Here is a 19,088-nt window from a genome sequence, read left to right as displayed (position 1 = left end):
TTAGTTTTTATCTGTCTAATAGGTAAATATATCTTATCGAATATAGATGTCCTTCGTGCATTTGTATGTTTATACATTGTTTCGCGTTATCATCGCTTTTTTACTTATTAGACTACATAAAAATGAGTCATAACCGTCTTTATTTTTATGCCACTATCCCTATGAAAATTCCTCGACAAGAAAAATTTTCTTAATCACAATTATGCGAATAAATTAAGATGATCGAAGAAAAAATGGATATTATTCTCGGATAATATTTGAATTTCCTATGCTGTATTTGAAACTTTTCTATATTTTCTTTCCCAAAGAATTATGATTTAACGTAATATAAAATCGTATAAATTTTATGAATACGAAATAACGTGGTTAATGCAGAGATTCGGTGAGAATAATTAAACGACGAATATATGAAACTTGACGCTATAATATAGAAACCGAAACAATGTCTAAAGTATATTTAATATATTTTTTTGCCAAAATTTCGTACGTATTATACTGTACAAAAATGAAAGAAAGTAAGGATATTCTTCGATAAACCGCGAAATATGATAAACGTAAAACTTCAAAGTATAGAGAAATCTGCACTACTGTCCTTTCTCTTTTGTCTAATTTAATATCCTAATATAAATTCGAATCATTTCATATTTGGCGAAATTAATATCTCGTCAAATCAAACACGTATTTCTTTGTAAAACTTTCCTAAATGTTATTGAAAAATTGAAATTTTTTTATACTTTCGAAAAGTGAGATATTCGGTTCTGAATATGCGCGGAAAATTTCATACGGAAATTTGAAATATTGACGAAGTTAAAGCAGTACAAAGTCACGTGAGTGCAATTTCAGAAGCATTGTATCATAAAACTATATTTATGATATTGGTTGTCGTGAAAACTAATTATTCAATTAACTGCAAGCTTTACATGCACACATAAAAGTATGTACATTCTTCTATGGGCACGTAAGAATGGATCATAAAATCTATTATGTTAAAATTTTTTGCGAGAACAAAAAAAAATTGTATTGTTTCACTTTATTGGTCTTTTAATTATATCTTGTTTATTTATCGATTCTTTTATCAGTGATAATAACAGATATGTTACAATTTTATACGATATACATACTTTTGAGGTCGTTTAGGCTTACACGAACATTTCTACCATTTAAGTATACATAAGTATAGATATATAAGTATAGATATATAAGTATAGATATATAAGTATAGATACATTAGGTATATATAAGTATACTGCTATCGAACCAGTTAACCATTTTCACTGCTAATAAGTTTTATATATTGTTAGATTTTTCACCGGGGCTGTAAATACTTTTAAGATTTCTATATTCAAGCTTTTGTAAATTACGTGAATCTTATTGGTTGTCTAAACCTGCACGTTATTCACTTTATGTATACTAATGGTTTTCACTCGTATATACAGATAAATATTTAGTAATATTGTTGCTTGTCCGATAAAAATTCGTAATAAAATATACGCTTCAAATTTACATCAAAGAGACCACGATGCTATATCAGGTCTGTAAATATGAAACCGGAATTTGCCTATAGATGGCCCTAGCTGATAATGTAGTTATCGCTAAATTGCGTCATTGATGCCAAAAGTCTTTGTTGACATCTCACAAACATTTTCGACTCAGAACAATACAAGTTTCATACAACAGCATAGTTTGTAATAGCGTTGAACATGTCGAATTTTATGCCTGGAAACTACGATTTGCGGACAGCATTGATTTTCTGTTACCATTTGAAGAAAACTGCTGCAGAATCGCATCGAATGCTTGTCGAAGCTTACGGTGAGCATGCTCTTGGTAAATCACAGTGCTTTGAGTGGTTTAAAAAATTTAGAAGTGGCAATTTTGACGTGAGGAACGAAGAACGTGGAACGTGGAACGTGATCTATTATGAGCTGTTAAAACCTGGCGAAACCGTTAATACTGAGCGCTACCGACAACAAATAATCGATTTGAATCAAGCTTTGCGTGAAAAACGACCAGAATATCAAAAAAGGCAACACAAAGTAATTTTGCTTCACGATAATGCACCATCACATACAGCAAAACCGGTCAAGGAAACCGGAAAGGATTTTAGTTGGGAAATACTTTCGCACGCGGCTTACTCACCAGACAGATTTATTTGCATCGATGGGACACGCACTTTCTGACCAGTACTTCACTTCTTACGAAAATGTACGAAAATGGCTCGATGACTGGTTTGCTTCAAAAGAGCGACAGTTTCTTTGGCGTGGCATCCACCAATTGCCAGACAGGTAGGAAAAATGTATAGCTAACGACGGGCAATACTTCGAATAAAATATTTTTAATCATTTTCATACAATAAACGTGTATTTTCTATACAAAAATTCCGATTTCATATTTACATACCTGGTACTCGAACTCAAAAAGATACGCGAAGCAAATCAATTCTAAAGGTACAATACGGTTAGTCTTTTTATTCAGAACAACCATTTCTCTTCAAGTATTCATAAACAAGCTTTCCTTCTTCTCTGGTAATTAAACTCGTTTAAAATTTCTCTCAGCAAATTTCTCTTTATTAATTCGTGCTGCCAACTTGGGATCTAAATATTACGTATTATTTGTATACCTTTACTCCGATGATATTTGTTCATTTTATCTTTCCACTGATCGATTCATACTGATTCTTCTTAATTCAAAATAATTCACTAATCTCATATAACTTTTTCATTCACAATCTTCCTTCAGCCAGTTCATACTGTCAGATTTTATCAATTTTACCACCTTATAAGATTTTAATAAAATTCAATTCGACCGATTAATTAAACGTTTCTTCGATTAATTAAATGTTTCTCGGAACTATCCGCAACCAAAATCCATTTTTCGCCGTAAGAAACACTCCTCTCGTCTTCATTTCCATAGGCATCGTTGTCTCAGAACAAACTTCGAGCCGACAATGGGCAAAAATATGGAACAATGCAACTTTAGCCTCCATTAACGCGAACCTTTTGGCGATACAATTTCTCGGGTCCATGCCAAATGGTAAATACGCTCCGCTGTTAACGAGATTACTCCTCTTATCCAAAAATCGATCTGGATCGAAGGTATTCGGTTTCTCAAAATATTTTGGATCACGTTGGATCGCGTAGATCGGCAACCACAGATGAGAACCTTCATTCATTACGTATGGTTTCGCTCCTGGCAGAACTGAAGATAGTTCGAATGATTTCGAGCATTCTCGATCAGTGATAGATATAATTGGATACATTCTCAGTGTCTCGTTGATCACAGCGTCGAGATGCTCTAAACGACTGTTGAACATTTCGAAAGTGAGCTCCCTGCTGGAATCGGCCAAAACGCAATCGATTTCGGCATGCAGTCTTTCCTGAACCTCGGGATTCACAGCCACTTCATGAGCAGCAAAGCATAATAGTCCGGACGTAGTCTCGAAGCCTCCAAAAAAGAAGATAAATGTCTGGGCAGTGATATCATCGACGGTGAGATCCTTTCCCGAGCCTAATTTACCTTTGGTCTCCATCATCAGCTGAATAAAATCTGGTCTGACTTCTGACTTTGATGCTATCAGATACCACTTGTTTGAAGAAACCCGTCACTTTTCTGCTTAATAACGTTATACCAAATCTTCTGGCTAATCCTGGAAATATTTTTATCACAATAAGTTTGAGAATTGATAAGCTGTGAATATCTAAAGCCTCTCTGCCTAAAGTATAAAATTTATTTTTTCGATCGGCCAATGAATCGATCACGATACCAAAAGCACACGTCGTGAACACGTCGTTGGCATAGCTGGTGAAGATGTCCTTCATCTCTACCACGTTCTCATTCGCCGGAAGGGTTGACAAATATTTTGCCACGTTTACAGCGGTCTCGGACATCAATTGAAACATGGATCTCATCTTACTGGAGCTAAAGTGAATAACTTACTGGAATGAATAACGACCTGATGTTTCTCCACCTATTGTCACGGAGTAGCAGGAGATTACTGCTGAAGAAGCTGTCTATTTGTTCGTTGATGAAATTTCGATGATTCCGAAAATAGTCGAAATTTTTTATGGTAATGGATTTGATCAACTCTTCACCGCGAATCATCAAGACCGGTGTCATTCTGTTGTAGAGTCCCACGTATTTCGCGTCTGGTATCAGATCATAAATTTCCTGAACCACGGTTGTGAATGACTATCGCGTTAATATCGACTCCCATGTGCTACCTAGTAAAGGAAATGAGCTCTTGTGTGGTAGATCATATGCCTCGAAAGGGTTCCGTGACCTCAAAAGATAGTATACTCCCAGAATCACGAGAAGAATCGACAGTATTACAAAGAAATCCATGATGATCGTGCGAATTGAAGTTAGGTTGAAAAGGCTACCATTCAAATTCGTTGAGTCAATTTTTTGAGTACAACGGCATTCAAACGTATGGAAATCTGTAAGTTTATAAGTGCTTTAAGTTACGTAAGTGGTTGAGGATATATGATTCATCGATCAAACGATCGATTGAGTAATTACGAATCCAACGACTCGGTTCGATCATCAGTCGATTACAATAAATATATAATATAATTGCCGTGTTTATTATTTGATAATCATATCGTTCTTAAAATATTGGTAGTAAAGGTGAAAATAAATATTATTGGAATCGTTTAATAGGTTAAACAGCTTTAAATACTTACGAAACACAGTTTGGTCCGGTTGGATACATTTCCGAACATCCGTCGTGTCGCTTGCAACAGCGCATACATACATACATACGTATATAATATCTGATATAACGATTCAAAGTTCACTTTTGTTTACATATACTGATAAATTAGAGCGCGTTGATGATATTCGTTCAAATTTCTATGACGAAAACAATTTTTCGGGCATATCCTTTAATTTGTTTAGACTAGATGGTAATATCTTTAACGAATATGTACATTCACTTTTACTTTTAACACTTTGACGGCCACTGTCAACTAAACTGTTTAACTGTTTAACTAAACGTGATGGTACTCTGCCATTTGTCAGATGCCATCACGTTCACATGATTTCAGATTTTTGCTGAATTTAATCGGTACTTGCACATGAGACAAATGATTTCTGTATTTGACATGTAGCGGCACTCGACAAGCCAAATACCATAACTCGACACTAACTAGTGTCGGACGACGGCAACGCAGTGGCTGTTAGCGCCTTAGGTTACGAACGTTCGTATCCCGGCGACCGGAGTCCGATTTTTCTTCTAGGCAACTAAATTAGGAAGAAAAATCAGCAGTACCCCAACAACGACATCTACAGCCAGCAGCAACAATAACAACGGACAACACCAGTATACCTCAGACAATGCTCTATTGAAAAGAAAAGATTTACAGATACACTGAAAAGACCGCCAATCTGTGAGTCTAGTGATCCAGTGACAGTGAATGGTCAGGAAAGGATAACATTCCGATTTTTTTGTAACTGTATGGGATTGTTAGGAAATAAGTAAATATAAAATAAATTAATATCATATGATAAAGACTTAATAATAATGATGGTTCAATGCGAGTTTCTCAGAGAGCATAATTACATATAGAGCGGTTGGCAGTAAGATCCACGCTGAAATGCGTCAAAGTGTTAAAGATCGATGAGAAAGAAACGAAATTAAAACTATTATTCAATATCTTCAATTCTTTTTTTTTCTTCTTTTTGTTTCATTGACTCCTCTATTATGGTTTCTTACGTGCACACATTTTAATTTTTAATTCTATATCAAAAAATAAAACAAACGTGGAGACGTAAAATTAAATATTACTCGGAAGTAAAATTACCCGCTTAATCTGGAGAATTATTTTAATTCGAGTAGAAATCCAAAACGAGGACATGTTGTCATTCAACCTCGATGAAAATCACACGATCTCTAGAATGAATAATTTCTAAACCACTACTTTGCGATGGCATATAATTAGAAACTCTTTGTGGATTTTCTTATATAAGTGGCATATATAGTTACTTCTACAACTATCCAGAGTGAGGGATCAGAGGAAGCGAAAGGAATAGTATAGTAATTATTCTCTACCTACGTTGATGATTAATACACTGTTAGTTGATTCTCAAAGCAACGCTTATTGCAATTCGAAAAATGTTCATGTTAAATAACCACGTATAGGTTTGATTTTCTTAGTGGTCCATTTTACTCGAAAGTTAAACTCGAAGGACCCGTTTCTGTAATATTACGCAACTGGATATGTATTACGCGTTTAATCTCACATTATAAATATTAAAACAAAAGTTTTATTGGGAAATAATTTTTTATTTATTTAAAATTCGAATCTTTTATTCGATTTACATAATGCTAGACTCTTTCACTCTGACAAAATTTAAAAGACTCCCCGAACAGATATTTCTCGCGATTTCTGACACGAACTTCCTTTCATCCATTGGTGATACCAGTCGTCATCGTCCACACGTCACAGTCTCATGCAAATAATTCGGTTAGGCGTGCCATGTTTCTATTTAACCTGGTTCCGTTTGGTTTAAATAAATGCCAGTGAAAATCTAAATTTATATGCGAGCTTGCCATGGAAATTAATGTAAATTCTATTATACGCGAAATAAGTTGGAAACTGTACCCGTGGTTGAACCTTAATTCCTTAATCTCTCCTATTTTCTAATATCGCGAGAATTCTATCTTACTCCTGTTCCGAAAATACATTTTTTCTATCCATCAGATCGTATCACAATGTAGGTATGATTATTTTGGGTTACCGATATTTCAAAATTCTTCCAAGAAATCGGTCGAAATCCAAAAGAGACAAAATTACGGAATAAAATAACCACTAAACGGACATCTTTTCAATTGCTAGAATATTAATCAAAGAAGTAATTAATCGAACGTACAATTAATTTAATAGCACGCGGAGCTTTCGTTTTGCGAAAACAAAACATTTCCGTTTGGCAGGTCGAAAACTTTTGTGCTGTACTGTATGCATCCATTTTGAATCCACAGCAGCGTATTCTAAACGCAAGGCATAATCTCTACCGGCTTGATTTTGGCACGTATTCGAAGATGAACACCTACTGATTTCCAACAGCGCAAACGAACCGTCTGAATATGGGATAATATTGCGTGTAGTCCGATTACGAAGTTGCCTTAACAATATGGACGAGATATGCGTGTGGTAATAACCGAACCGGACGCTTTTGATCTGTTTCGACATTTCCGCGAACCGCTCCACCGGATCCTGCCTACCAAACTAAATCGCATCCCTCGTTTGTTTTCCAAAGCTTCATCCGAGCACCCACTCGTGGACAATTGAAATGTTCCACTCATAAAAGAAAAGATTAGTGTCTCGGGTAGAATTTCAACAAATACCGGTGCTTTTGCAGGAAATACGCGCACTGTTTCTAAATACGAAGGCTGTCTTAATAAAATATTAAAGTGGGAATTCCTCGTACAACTCTCTCAGTTTTGCGCACCGATTTTAACTTCACTTAAAACAATAAAAAGGAAAAGAAATAAAGAGATATAAAACGTCTTTTTCCAAAAACCCATACGTGCATCCACTTTTGCACAAGGAAACGAGCTTTCAGAGCGAAAGTTTGAGACAGGCTTACACAGGCTTTCTGATAAAGGCGAAAACGAGACCAACAGAGATAGAGAGAAAGAAAGAAAGTGGGTGGGTAAGTGAGTGAGTGAATGAGAGGAAGGGAGGAGAGAGAGAGAGAGAGAGAGAGAGAAAAGAGAGAAGGAAAACGAGAAAGGGCTAGAGGAACAAAATTCATTTGGCCAAATTAAACAGAGTTTAGCAATTTGCGCTTAATCCATTTGTCGGGGATCCGGCGTCCGTCAGTCCGTCCGTTTACTTCGTCTCTCTTTCTCTCTCTCTCTCTCTCTTTCTCTCTCTCTCTCTCTCTCTCTCTCTCTCTTCAACCCTCCTCTTAACACGACCACCACTATGCACCCTTTCCTTGCCCTTCCAACGTTTCACCTTAGTCCTGTCGATACTAATCCTCTCTGCCCCTCTCTTTCTCTGGCTTTCCCTTTCTCGGTTCTGGACCTAGAGAGTAGAGAACTGGTCTCGTTCTCTTTGCTTCGCATGATTCGCCGGGTGCTACTTTGAAACCGGGTGTCTCGCAAATTTCCGGCGTGCACAAGGGCCCTGTTAATAAATTGCAGGCCAGCCGTATACGATAGTTGCCGCGGAGCGACAACGACAACGTGTAAACGGAAATTTCGTTTGCAGGAAGGATAAAAGATGAGAATCGGCACTGTGGCGTACGCTGGACATCGCTCTCGCTGGAACAACTCTCACTACATGTCCTTCCGAGAAAGGTAAAGATTACACTGTTTTTTCAAGCATATAGAACGAATCGGTCTTTAACAGGTATTTTGTAAAGATTGGAACGACCTCAGACGTGTTTCGTTTTTCTTTATCAAACCGCAGTCTCGGGATTCGAAATTACTTTTCCTCGAAATCGACTCGCACGAGTTCGAACATTTTTTCGATATTTTAGATTCTCTTTTTCATCTATTCCCATATCTACCTCACTTTAAGAATATTAAACAATTTACGATGAACCTTAGATTATCATTTGATATTAGACGAGATTTCTTTTAAATATATCGTTCTAGGATGAATAATTCTGGCTAGGAGGATTTCGTTAAAAGTTTAGTATTCTTTCGAAACAAAACGTTTCGATTATACGTCATATTTTACAATGATATTCGAGGGAAATATTAAACTTTACGCAAAAAAATATACGAAACTTTCACAGTTTTCGTGAGACGTTTGAAATCATTTAAGAAAGTTGAACTTGCCTCATGCTGTGCTCGTGAGATGTTAGAAATCCTTTTACATATCTATTTTGAAAATTTCGAACTTTGTAAGACTAAACGATGCAGCAAATAAAATTTATAGGGATAGAAGATTAAACAGACTAAACTGATTCGTGGGCTGACCTATGGATCGCGTCAGCCTAATTCCTCGAGTACCTCGAACGCAATAAATCTACAAGCAGGACGTAAAGATATATCGTCTCGACTTCCACGCCAAAGTGCGCCGTTTCCTGCCCATCCAAAAGGCAGTCTTTCAACTTCCTGAAGAATCAGATACCTTCCAGTTGTCTTGTCTTTTAGTTCCGAAAAGAATATCTGGTAAAGCGGATTCTCTAAAATATGTTTAAGACTACACACGTGTTCAATAACGTTCAGTTTTCAATCATATTATCACATTAATTAGCAAACCTAGCCTTTCCTATTCTTTTGATTAACCATTTAAAAGATTGAGAAATTCATCCCAGTAGTCAGTCGAATTATAGTAGAAAGAAAAGTACCTTTTATAATGCACTTTGTTTCAGGTCGATATTTCAATTAGCTTCGAAGTCAGAGAACTTGAAAGCGGAGCATGTACAGCATGAATAGATGAAAAGTATCGTGACCTAAATCTTTTTCTGGGAACATGTACGCGGAATAGTAAATAGTAAAAAGACATATGACTTACCATCTGCCATTGCCCACCATACACGTGTGGACTTTGGGATAGGTCACTTAGAGTGAAGGTGCGACTGAAAGTCCTGTCGACATGAAATAAAAAGCACGTCAAAGAGGAATTTGTACAGGCATCTTATTATATCGATTTTATAAAAGAAAGCATTTTTTGTAGCAACTTGGAATATAAGAAGTTTAAAGTTTCCACGATTTTAATACATCTCATCTAATGCGTTTAATGATCGCGCCGGTACATATCCGTTTTTTGAACGTGCGGTAACTATACGGTGTCGAAATTGTGATTCAAAGTAATATGTAATTAGGTTAGACGTAGCATCGTACGTATATCACCTCCGGCGACGTAGCTTTCTGTTGAAGAAATAATTATAGGATAATACAATTCTTAAAAATCGCGATATATTAAACCATGTTCGTGTTTCATTGGCGCACTACTAAACAGGAATGAGGGGGGGGGGAGAGAGAGAGAGAGACAACTCAAATAACTCCATAGAACACATTTTATCCTTCTACATTTCTAACCTACGCGAATCGAGTCTTTTAGCTACTGGTTTACATCGCACGAGCCGGCTTCTATCTTATTATCACGGAATTGTTTTCAGCCCTCTTTCTCTCTTAGCCTCTCTGTTCTTCCTGCCTACCCTACTTCTCCGTCTCTCTCTTTGTCCCTTGTCATTGTATCCCTATCCAAAGAACATACTATGTCCTTCTCTGCTCCATTTAGAAAGATACTGGAAGCAAGCACAACGGCGGAGCCAACTTAAGTGTATTGGCAGTTGCGTCCACCTTTTATTTTCATCCAATCGGGCAAGGACCTTTAAGGATCACTCCGTTGGAAACCAGCAGTAGAGTGCTCTTCGAACCGAATGTTTCTGGTTTCGGGGACTGGAGAAACTCGGCTCGACTCTTAAATGCATAGATCTTGCCCGTTTTAAAACAGCACTGAAAAAACATCGAGAAACCGTTCTTGCACCAAACCCTACTTCCTGTTACGTCGCTCATCGAATATGTATATTGCTTCTTGACGAGTTTTTAAGGAAGCACTACAAAAGTTCCAATTCGACCTAGAAACGCTTTCGTGGCGATTATTCATCGAGTGATTATTCGTTTCAAAGATTTTCTAATGCCTTTCTGATAGTCTGTCATGTAACGCGCCACATAAAAACGCGCTTACTTTATTCACAGCTACTTAACAAAATAGTGTACAACGTAAAATGAAAAATTTGTAGCCGAACTATCATACCGAATGGTAAAAAGATTCCGACCTTCGATTTAGGAAATATGGTTCATGACGAAGTTCGAGTCTGAATTTCTCCGCCTTGCCATCGTTTCCCCTCTCGTCATTGCCTATATCCGGTTGAGATTGGAAAGGACGAAGGTAACTTTTGTCATAAAGACAGAATTTTTAACGATGTTAAATCGAAAAAGTTGCTTTCTCGGTTTTTATTATCTTCCGATTAATCGTAGAAAGTAGATTGCAAAATTGATCTTGGATATGGCTGATGTTAGAAAATTGATAGAGTACATATATTCCATGTTATTTTCCCTCTATTTCCCAGATTTGTTTATTTTATTCGCCGAGTCTTCGAAATTACGCGCTAACTAAAACAAAACAACACGTTCTTTTCACGATTGTTTTTGTGCAATCCAGAGCAGAAGAATGCACCAGTTGCTTCTATTACGAACGAACCGTTTATACCAAACGCTATGAAGCTGTCCTACATCCCAGGAAATTCATTTCATTATTCTCATTTGTTCGAACCAAGTGAATCATCCTTTTCCCCGATGGCATTACGGTTTTGGAACGAGCCAGTGTATATCGAGGGTCATCGAATAAATACTTTACTTTGTTATTGCCGCCGATGCTCTCGTTTTCACGGTACAAAATCAGTAGGACACGCGACACACACGCCTACGTTTCTAACCAAGGCGCGTTTCGATTAATTTTTCCAGCATTACAACCGCGACCTATTCGCATCGTCTGTAAACCAATACCACGGTCCTCGAACGCGCGCAGGAATAACCGACACTCAACACACACATACACATGACCTATTATCTTCGCCGATTTCCACGGAATTCATGGAGGTTGTATGACGTTCTATTATCAGTTTGCGTCACCGGGAAATTGCGCCCCCGTCAGCACGTCCTGTAATCGCGCGCGTTCGCCTGTAACGCGAAGCGTTCCGTGCGTTTTGTAATCGCAGAACGATCATGACGGTGAAACCGATCGGTTGGAAAAACTCGATTGCTACTTTCGCTCGTAGAATCTATGACAAATAGACCAACGAGTTGCCGAGGGTTGAAAATGCGTTGCTGTGCCCTCTCTACTCTGTTTAGTGGAAAGTTTACTCGATTAAATTGTTTCTTCGCACGACTCAAATGATGCCAGTTATGTTGCATCGCACTTGAGTTGCTTTAAAAACCAAATGTATCGCTCAGAAAACCAAATTGTAAACTTCTACTGATAATATTGATTCGATCGTGCGGTGAGATGAAACGATAAAAAGGAACGCGCGCGAAAAGATTTCAAACTCGTAAAAACGGCATATTGCGAATGTCGTTCGGCAATAAATATTCACCTCTGTGCCTATAATATCCGCGACACGTATTTCACGGTTTTGCCGCATCCATTCGGCCGCTGGGGATACTCTAACGGAACGGAGAGAACACGCAATTCGTAGCGTGTCCACGTCCACGCGGCTGCAGAAATATTCAGATACTCATGCATCAAGAGCAGCACCTTTCACGGAAGCCTTATTCCAGTACAACAATGTTCCATTAGTTTTATACGTTATCTGCATGCATTTATAGGCGCTCGGTGAAAAAGGAATATCGAGGACGAACCTGTCTCGAGGACTATCGCGCTTTCGATCCAATCTCACCGTGTCTGCTTTTGATTAATTACTTTCTGATAATTATCCCGCTGCATTTTGTGAATTTCTCGATACAAACGACCAACACTGTGAAACATCGGATCTAATTTCCTGAAGATCTTTTCTTACAGAACAATTATGGCTTTCAAGAGTCCGATTCAAAATCACAGTTCTTTTCCAATGTAAGAAAGAGAGTAAACGATCTGTATCTTATTGATTAAAATCTACAGATTACAGTAGATACTGTAGTATCGTGGGGAAAAAACCTGGTTAGAAACTAAGCAAAACAAGGTCGCCTGTCCTTCGGTTATTAGTTTACATAGAAAAAGCCGGTGTGACCAAAGTCACCTAGTTCTTGCGAAGCGCTAACAGGACGGAATTAGACAAAGGGAAAAATAACGCTAATGGACGGGAGCGATTCGAATCCAAGGAGCGGTTAATCGAAAAGTGAGAGTGGGTCGAGAGGGCAGAATTAATCGAGGAATCGAAGAGTAGAGTTGTTAGAGTTAACGTTGTCGAGTTGTGTTGTTGAGAGTAGAGTTGTTAGCGTTGCGGAGTTGCGTGAGTAGTCAAGTTAGAATAAGATTGTTACTATTAGTTCCATATTAAATAACCATCGTTGTCTGTCTCATTAATATCTGTATAACTAATTTAAAATAAAATAAATAGTATCAAAGAAATAGTATATCTAATATTTTCGCGCGATACTACAATTGGGGGCTCGTCCGGGATTATTGAACAAGACAGAGAACGACGCGTTTATAGGAACTAAAAAGTAAAAATGGCAAACGTGGAGGACGAACGATTGTCGAGTGAAGAGGGTTCGACGCTGGAGGAGCTGAGAAGTAAGCTCGCACGTCTGAACCTGCCGATATCTGGTTCGAAGTCGGTGCTGAAGGCCAGGCTGAACCGAGCGTATAAGGCTGGTCAGTCAACTCCGAAGGAATCGAAGCGCGATGAAGAATCGGTAAGTCAGGCAGACCTATGAAATGGGCAGAGAGCTGAGCCCGCCCAGGGTGGAGACGAAGACCTCGAGAAGCTGAGGACGAAGGAGCTGAGAGCGCGCCTCGCTAGCTTGGGGTTAAGGGTCACAGGGAGAAAGTCTGAACTACGCGCACGGCTACAGGCGGCCCTGGAAGGAGACAACGTATCGTCATCAGTATGTAAAAATCGAAGCGCCTAAGTTAATTCAAGACATTATCGAATTTCACAGTATCGGATCTAAGAGAAACTTTACGCTCGGCAAATTTCCGATAGATATTATTATTGACGGTGAATTGTATCATATAACGATACACGTAGTTCCGAACACTGCGATGCAACACTCGTTGTTGATAGGTACAGACTTCCTGGATACCGTCGAGATAAATATGAAGAGGGGAAATATCTCCATTCATAGAATAAAAGATGAGAATTCCGATGGGTTTCCGGAGGTCCTTAAAGTAGACATAGAGACGGGAGCGCGTGAAGTAGATCTATCTCGTGTCGAGAACGTGCAACGTAAACAGGCAGTTGCAGTTCCCACGAATGCTTGTCTCAAGGATACCGTCGTAATGAACAAAATTTCGTTAGATGAATCGGTTGCGGCGAACATAACCGCGGTAGCGTCGGGTGGAAAGGACACGAACGGTTGCGATGAAGTTTTTGTAGGATGCACCAAGCATCGCGCGAATTGTAGAGTTGTACAAACAAATTCTGTCGCGAGTTCTACGAAGCGACCCAAAAGCGAGAATGAGGCGGCTGCAAGAGAATCCAAGGTAGTGCAAAGGCGAGCTATCAATCCGACCTCTTGTTGGCGAAGGGCGTTCAACAAGAGGCGCAGGAAGGCGACGATGTATAAGACGAGAGACCTTGGTGGCGATCGAGAGGACGCAAGGCGGTCCTGGGTTAAAACTGCATTCGAAGTTCCGTACCGTACCGCGTGGTAAAAGTCCTGCGGAATAACCGCTACATAGTGCGACGAGAAGGCGAACACGAGGGACCGCGCACAACTTCCACTGCAGCCGACCACATGAAGTGGTGGAACGTTGATGTTAGTGACGGAAGCGAGAATAGCGATGATGAGCACATCTGAGGGCAAATGTGATTGTCAGGAATGGCCGAATGTAGTATCGTGGGGGAAAAACCTGGTTAGAAACTAAACAAAACAAGGTCGCCTGTCTTTCGGTTATTAGTTTACATAGAAAAAGCCGGTGTGACCAAAGTCACCTAGTTCTTGCGAAGCGTTAACAGGACGGAATTAGACAAAGGGAAAAATAGCGCTAATGGAAGGGAGCGATTCGAATCCAAGGAGCGGTTAATCGAAAAGTGAGAGTGGGTAGAGAGGGCAGAATTAATCGAGGAGTCGAAGAGTAGAGTTGTTAGAGTTAGCGTTGCGGAGTTGCGTGAGTAGCCAAGTTAGAATAAGATTGTTACTATTAGTTCCATATTAAGCAACCATCGTTGTCTGTCTCATTAATATCTGTATAACTAATTTAAAATAAAATAAATAGTATCAAAGAAATCGTATACCTAATATTTCCGCGATATTACAATACTTTCCCAGCAAAATACAAAAAAGAAACGAAAAATTTACGAGTTTCAATTTAATTGTTTTTATCAAACAATGCTTTAAATTCGAACATTCTTGTTCTTAGGAATTTTCAATGAATAACAAAAATAGAAAATAAGTGATTTCTTCTACATTATATGTATAAATTATTATAATTAAAGAAGTAATGCGTAATAAGGTACATGTAATTAATAAAAATCGTTTACGGATCGTTGGAAAGTTGCTATAATTCAGAAGAATAAGAAGAAGTAGAAGGAGAAGAAGAAAAAAAGAAGAAAGAAGAATTCGTCTAGCAAGGGTTACTTCAGGCCAGGTTGGCGACGCGTATTCTTGGGGAATTAACACACATTTGCGCTGTTATTGCTTGAGAATACACGTAGTTTGCCTGGTCGTTCACTCCTAAACGCCGCAACGATATCACGAACTTGTATTATACATAAATGATGTTTATACAGATTTCATACATACACCGCGATCGTCCCATCCGCGGGTGACCGCAGAAAAATCACATACGCATTAAGTATTCTTGAGGTGCTACTAAATGTAGTCGTACGCTACTTTGCACCAACCACACACATTTTCCACACAAATTACTGACCATTGCAGCTCACAATATTCACATACATACACATAAGATAAAAGATGAAGAATCCAAAAGAAAAAAAATATTTAATCTTATACTCGAAGAATTAATTAAGGTAATGTGCAATAATACAAATTAATGTACAGCCAAATGAAAAATTATGTTTATCGCATTAAATAGCTATTTTAATGTTTTCGCTTCCGTTGCCAAAATGATGCTATCCTTGCAAAGTAGTTCTACCCATTTTCAAACACATCTGGGTAGCAGCTTATTCGTTTTCTCAATAGGCGTATCCAATCATGCTTTTAAAAGAAACACCTCGGATATCCTAACTGTCCCTGACTAATTTCGAAATCATTATACAAAGAAAACGAAAGCGTTGGCGAAAAATATCATAAACCTTTTTCTGAATGAACTATTCACTACTACATTTTTACGTAACATGTTTTAGCTATTTTAGAAGCTTGGTAAGAGGATAAAATAGTTCTGGACGGATTTCTGTCCTTGAAATGGTTCTTCATTTTGACAAGAAAAAAGAAACGATAGGAAAATTGCATAAACATAAAGTTGCAATTAATTGTAGATTTAGAATAGATTTAAGTTATTTTGCTGTAGATGTTTTTGGGCCTTTTCATTTTTAGTTCCTTGAACTTTTTCATTTCCTTCATTTCTGTATTCTCTATTATCTCTTTAATCATTTTTATTTAATTCCAACGCAAGTGATTTGGGTGTGTAGCGTGTGGAGTATGTAGAGTACGTGCTGTACGTATCAAGCTTATTGTGTACTTCGTTTGCAAGAAAACGGAGGCTATATTGAACATTTACTGTAATACAAAACGATTGCTATTTTTGGTACGACTTTTCTGTGAACCATCTGGACATTCGCGATGCATGTGTGAAATTTTTATGAATATTGTTTATATGTAGTATTACTTATTGATTATTTATGAAGACAAAAGATTAGAGGAAATATTAATTATCTTTACTCGAAAATTCCATGAGGCCGTTTTCGATATGCTATTATGGATTTTAATTAGTAGGCAGTAATGTTGAATCTTCTATTTTTCTTACAAAACGTTATGCAAAATGATTTACGTCTTCAAATATCATAGACTTCTTCTCTATGGTTTGTCCGAGGTAAGCTGCTGCCCATGTATCGTTCGATTGAGGATCCCCGTACACTTTGCTACTTAGACTGACTTACTTTCGTTCATGTAAGAATGTTTACTTGCGTACAAGGCGCAATATGTTTGTCGATTTTTAATTATCAATAACTAAAAACCAAAGTCGAAAATTTTTTTATTTTTTATTTTTACCTTATTTCGGCTTCAGGAATCACCCCTTAAATTTCCTAACACTGCAGTCGAACATTCGGTATTTTTTAACGCGATGACCTTTGAGTGGAACTCTGAACGGAAATTGATTAAGCAGCTTAATTATGCGTACAATCGAAATTTATCGGAGATACTACATCGTACAATTTATATCTCGAACAATGGTTCAATGTTTCTACAGTTCTTACCGATCGATCCTACTCGCGCAGCATTATTGTATCTTGTTGTCGCGAACAGAAAGAAGAGTTTTTCTTTTTCGTAAAAAAATCTTTTTTGTTGTGTAAAAGGCAAGCGGATGGAAGAAAATAAAGAACGAGTTACCTTCTTGATATTTCTCCCTTAACGTTCCCTTTGTCCCCTTAAAAACCCTTCCTCGTGATGTATCTTATCTTATGACTGCAACTAATAATACACGGCAATAATGGCTATGCCAGTAATACATCCCTCCATTATTGCGATGCTAGTGTGAAAAATGAACGATAGAATCAAATTATTTTATTTTCTTCCTATCGTCTTTGCGTCTTCCTATCAATGCGAAAGATTGAACCAATTAAAATTGTACAGAAAATGAGACATAGTACATGCATTTCTTATGTTGGCACAGACTCTAATTTAGTATCGATATGAACGAACAAATCGAATTCTGCGTTACATATATTGAAATTATAAATAGATTATATTTTTCGTGTTTCTTCGAAATTTCTTGAACGAAGATTAATTTTCATAAATACGGACGTTCTAATTGGAATTAATCGTCTCAAAATCAGTGAAAATTTCAATAGTCACTATTTAGCTTATAAATTATATTTGACGTCGCGAGAGCTAATTAAATAGGACAAGTGTTTTAACGATACTCGAGTGGAGAATCGAGCAACAGATTTCCTATATTTAGCGATATAACAAAACAATTTTCGAGATAATTACGTCTTCTGTACCGTACACAATCATCGCAAGTTTTTAAATCCTCTTGTATATTAATTTTCATTCAATTGTGAGTATTACTCATATACAACACGCGCTTTATTCATCGACTTGTTCTCGTTTAAAGTTTACTCGATCAACCGACTTGCTCGATGCTCATGATACGTACTCTGCGATTGTTGTTAAACAAATTAGCCGTTAGGCTAATACAAACTTTCTTATCCTTAATCATGCGGACTCGTTTGATTTTCATCCTGATTTCGATTCATATATGTAAAAGATCATATCGATTCTATTTTTCTATTCTCTTATGGTAATGGTAAGGTATAACGTTCTGTGTAATGGATGTCCTCAAACTTTCGAGTCCACTTCTTGTGAAATTTCAAAACATCGAACTGACGCATAATTATTTCAAAATAATTGGAAACGGCTTACACAAAATTACTAAATCCAAATAACTTCAAATACCAATCGTAAAATACTAAAAGTGCGAAATGTTCAACGTCTGAAACTTAATACCATAGGACGCTTGTGGGAACGAAATATTTTGCGTCTGGGAGAAAGGTACGGGCAGAGTTGGCGAACTGAGTCTTTCTCCAGAAAAGAATCATAGTAAACGGGGTGAGGGAGTTGGGGATAGAGGAAGGCCGGATGTAAGGTAGGGGAAAATACGGGGTAAGTTTCCGTGACGTGTAAATCACGCTTTACCAAGAGCTTTTGAGTCTGGCAGCAAGGTTCGTTGAAAAGTTAACAGGCCGAGGAATGAGAGAGGGCCGTGTTCCCTTGCGCTTGTGCCCAACATCGTCGCGTACTGCTTTTACTTAATGCTTTCTCCCAGTTTCTTCTCCAGAGGTGTTAAGTAACGAGCTTGTTGTATATGAATGCCACCGGCAAAAACGAAGCAATTCTCACCGGTGATTCTGTTCTTGAGTTACATATTTTTTTTTTCATGGTGAACTTGCTTCGTCGGTGCCCGTCATCGTTGCCGACCATGTTCTAACCAAACCGCGATGGGAGATAATAAGAGTCGATAGAGTATGCTATTTTATTCGAGGGTTTGTTTCTCAAATAATTATAATCAAACCTTTCCACGATCAGATGTTCCTTCGAAACCGTGAGACTATACAAAATATATTATTATTATATTGTAATTATTATATTGTAATTTATTGTAAACTGAATTATTATATATTACTATATATTATAACGGAATAAACTTTTTGGCATAGAATGATATAATGTTAGGTAAACTAGTACAAATACATATATGTTATGACGAAATTTGATACTGACCCATTGTTAATGTAGCAAAAAAAAAAACACAACTGGTTTGGTAACATGAATACTA

At 37.6% G+C, this 19,088-nt stretch overlaps 1 pseudogene; it reads right to left on the bottom strand.

The window, feature by feature from the left end:
- Positions 1-2,331: 2,331 nt before the first annotated feature.
- LOC100647886 lies at positions 2,332-3,991 on the bottom strand (annotated as a pseudogene).
- Positions 3,992-19,088: the final 15,097 nt, after the last annotated feature.

This window comes from Bombus terrestris, chromosome 14 (genome assembly GCF_910591885.1).
Source record: "Bombus terrestris chromosome 14, iyBomTerr1.2, whole genome shotgun sequence".
NCBI classification, from domain to species: Eukaryota; Metazoa; Arthropoda; class Insecta; order Hymenoptera; family Apidae; genus Bombus; species Bombus terrestris.
The sequence above is the reverse complement of the archived record's forward strand: the minus strand, read 5'-3'. Positions and strand labels throughout refer to the sequence as shown.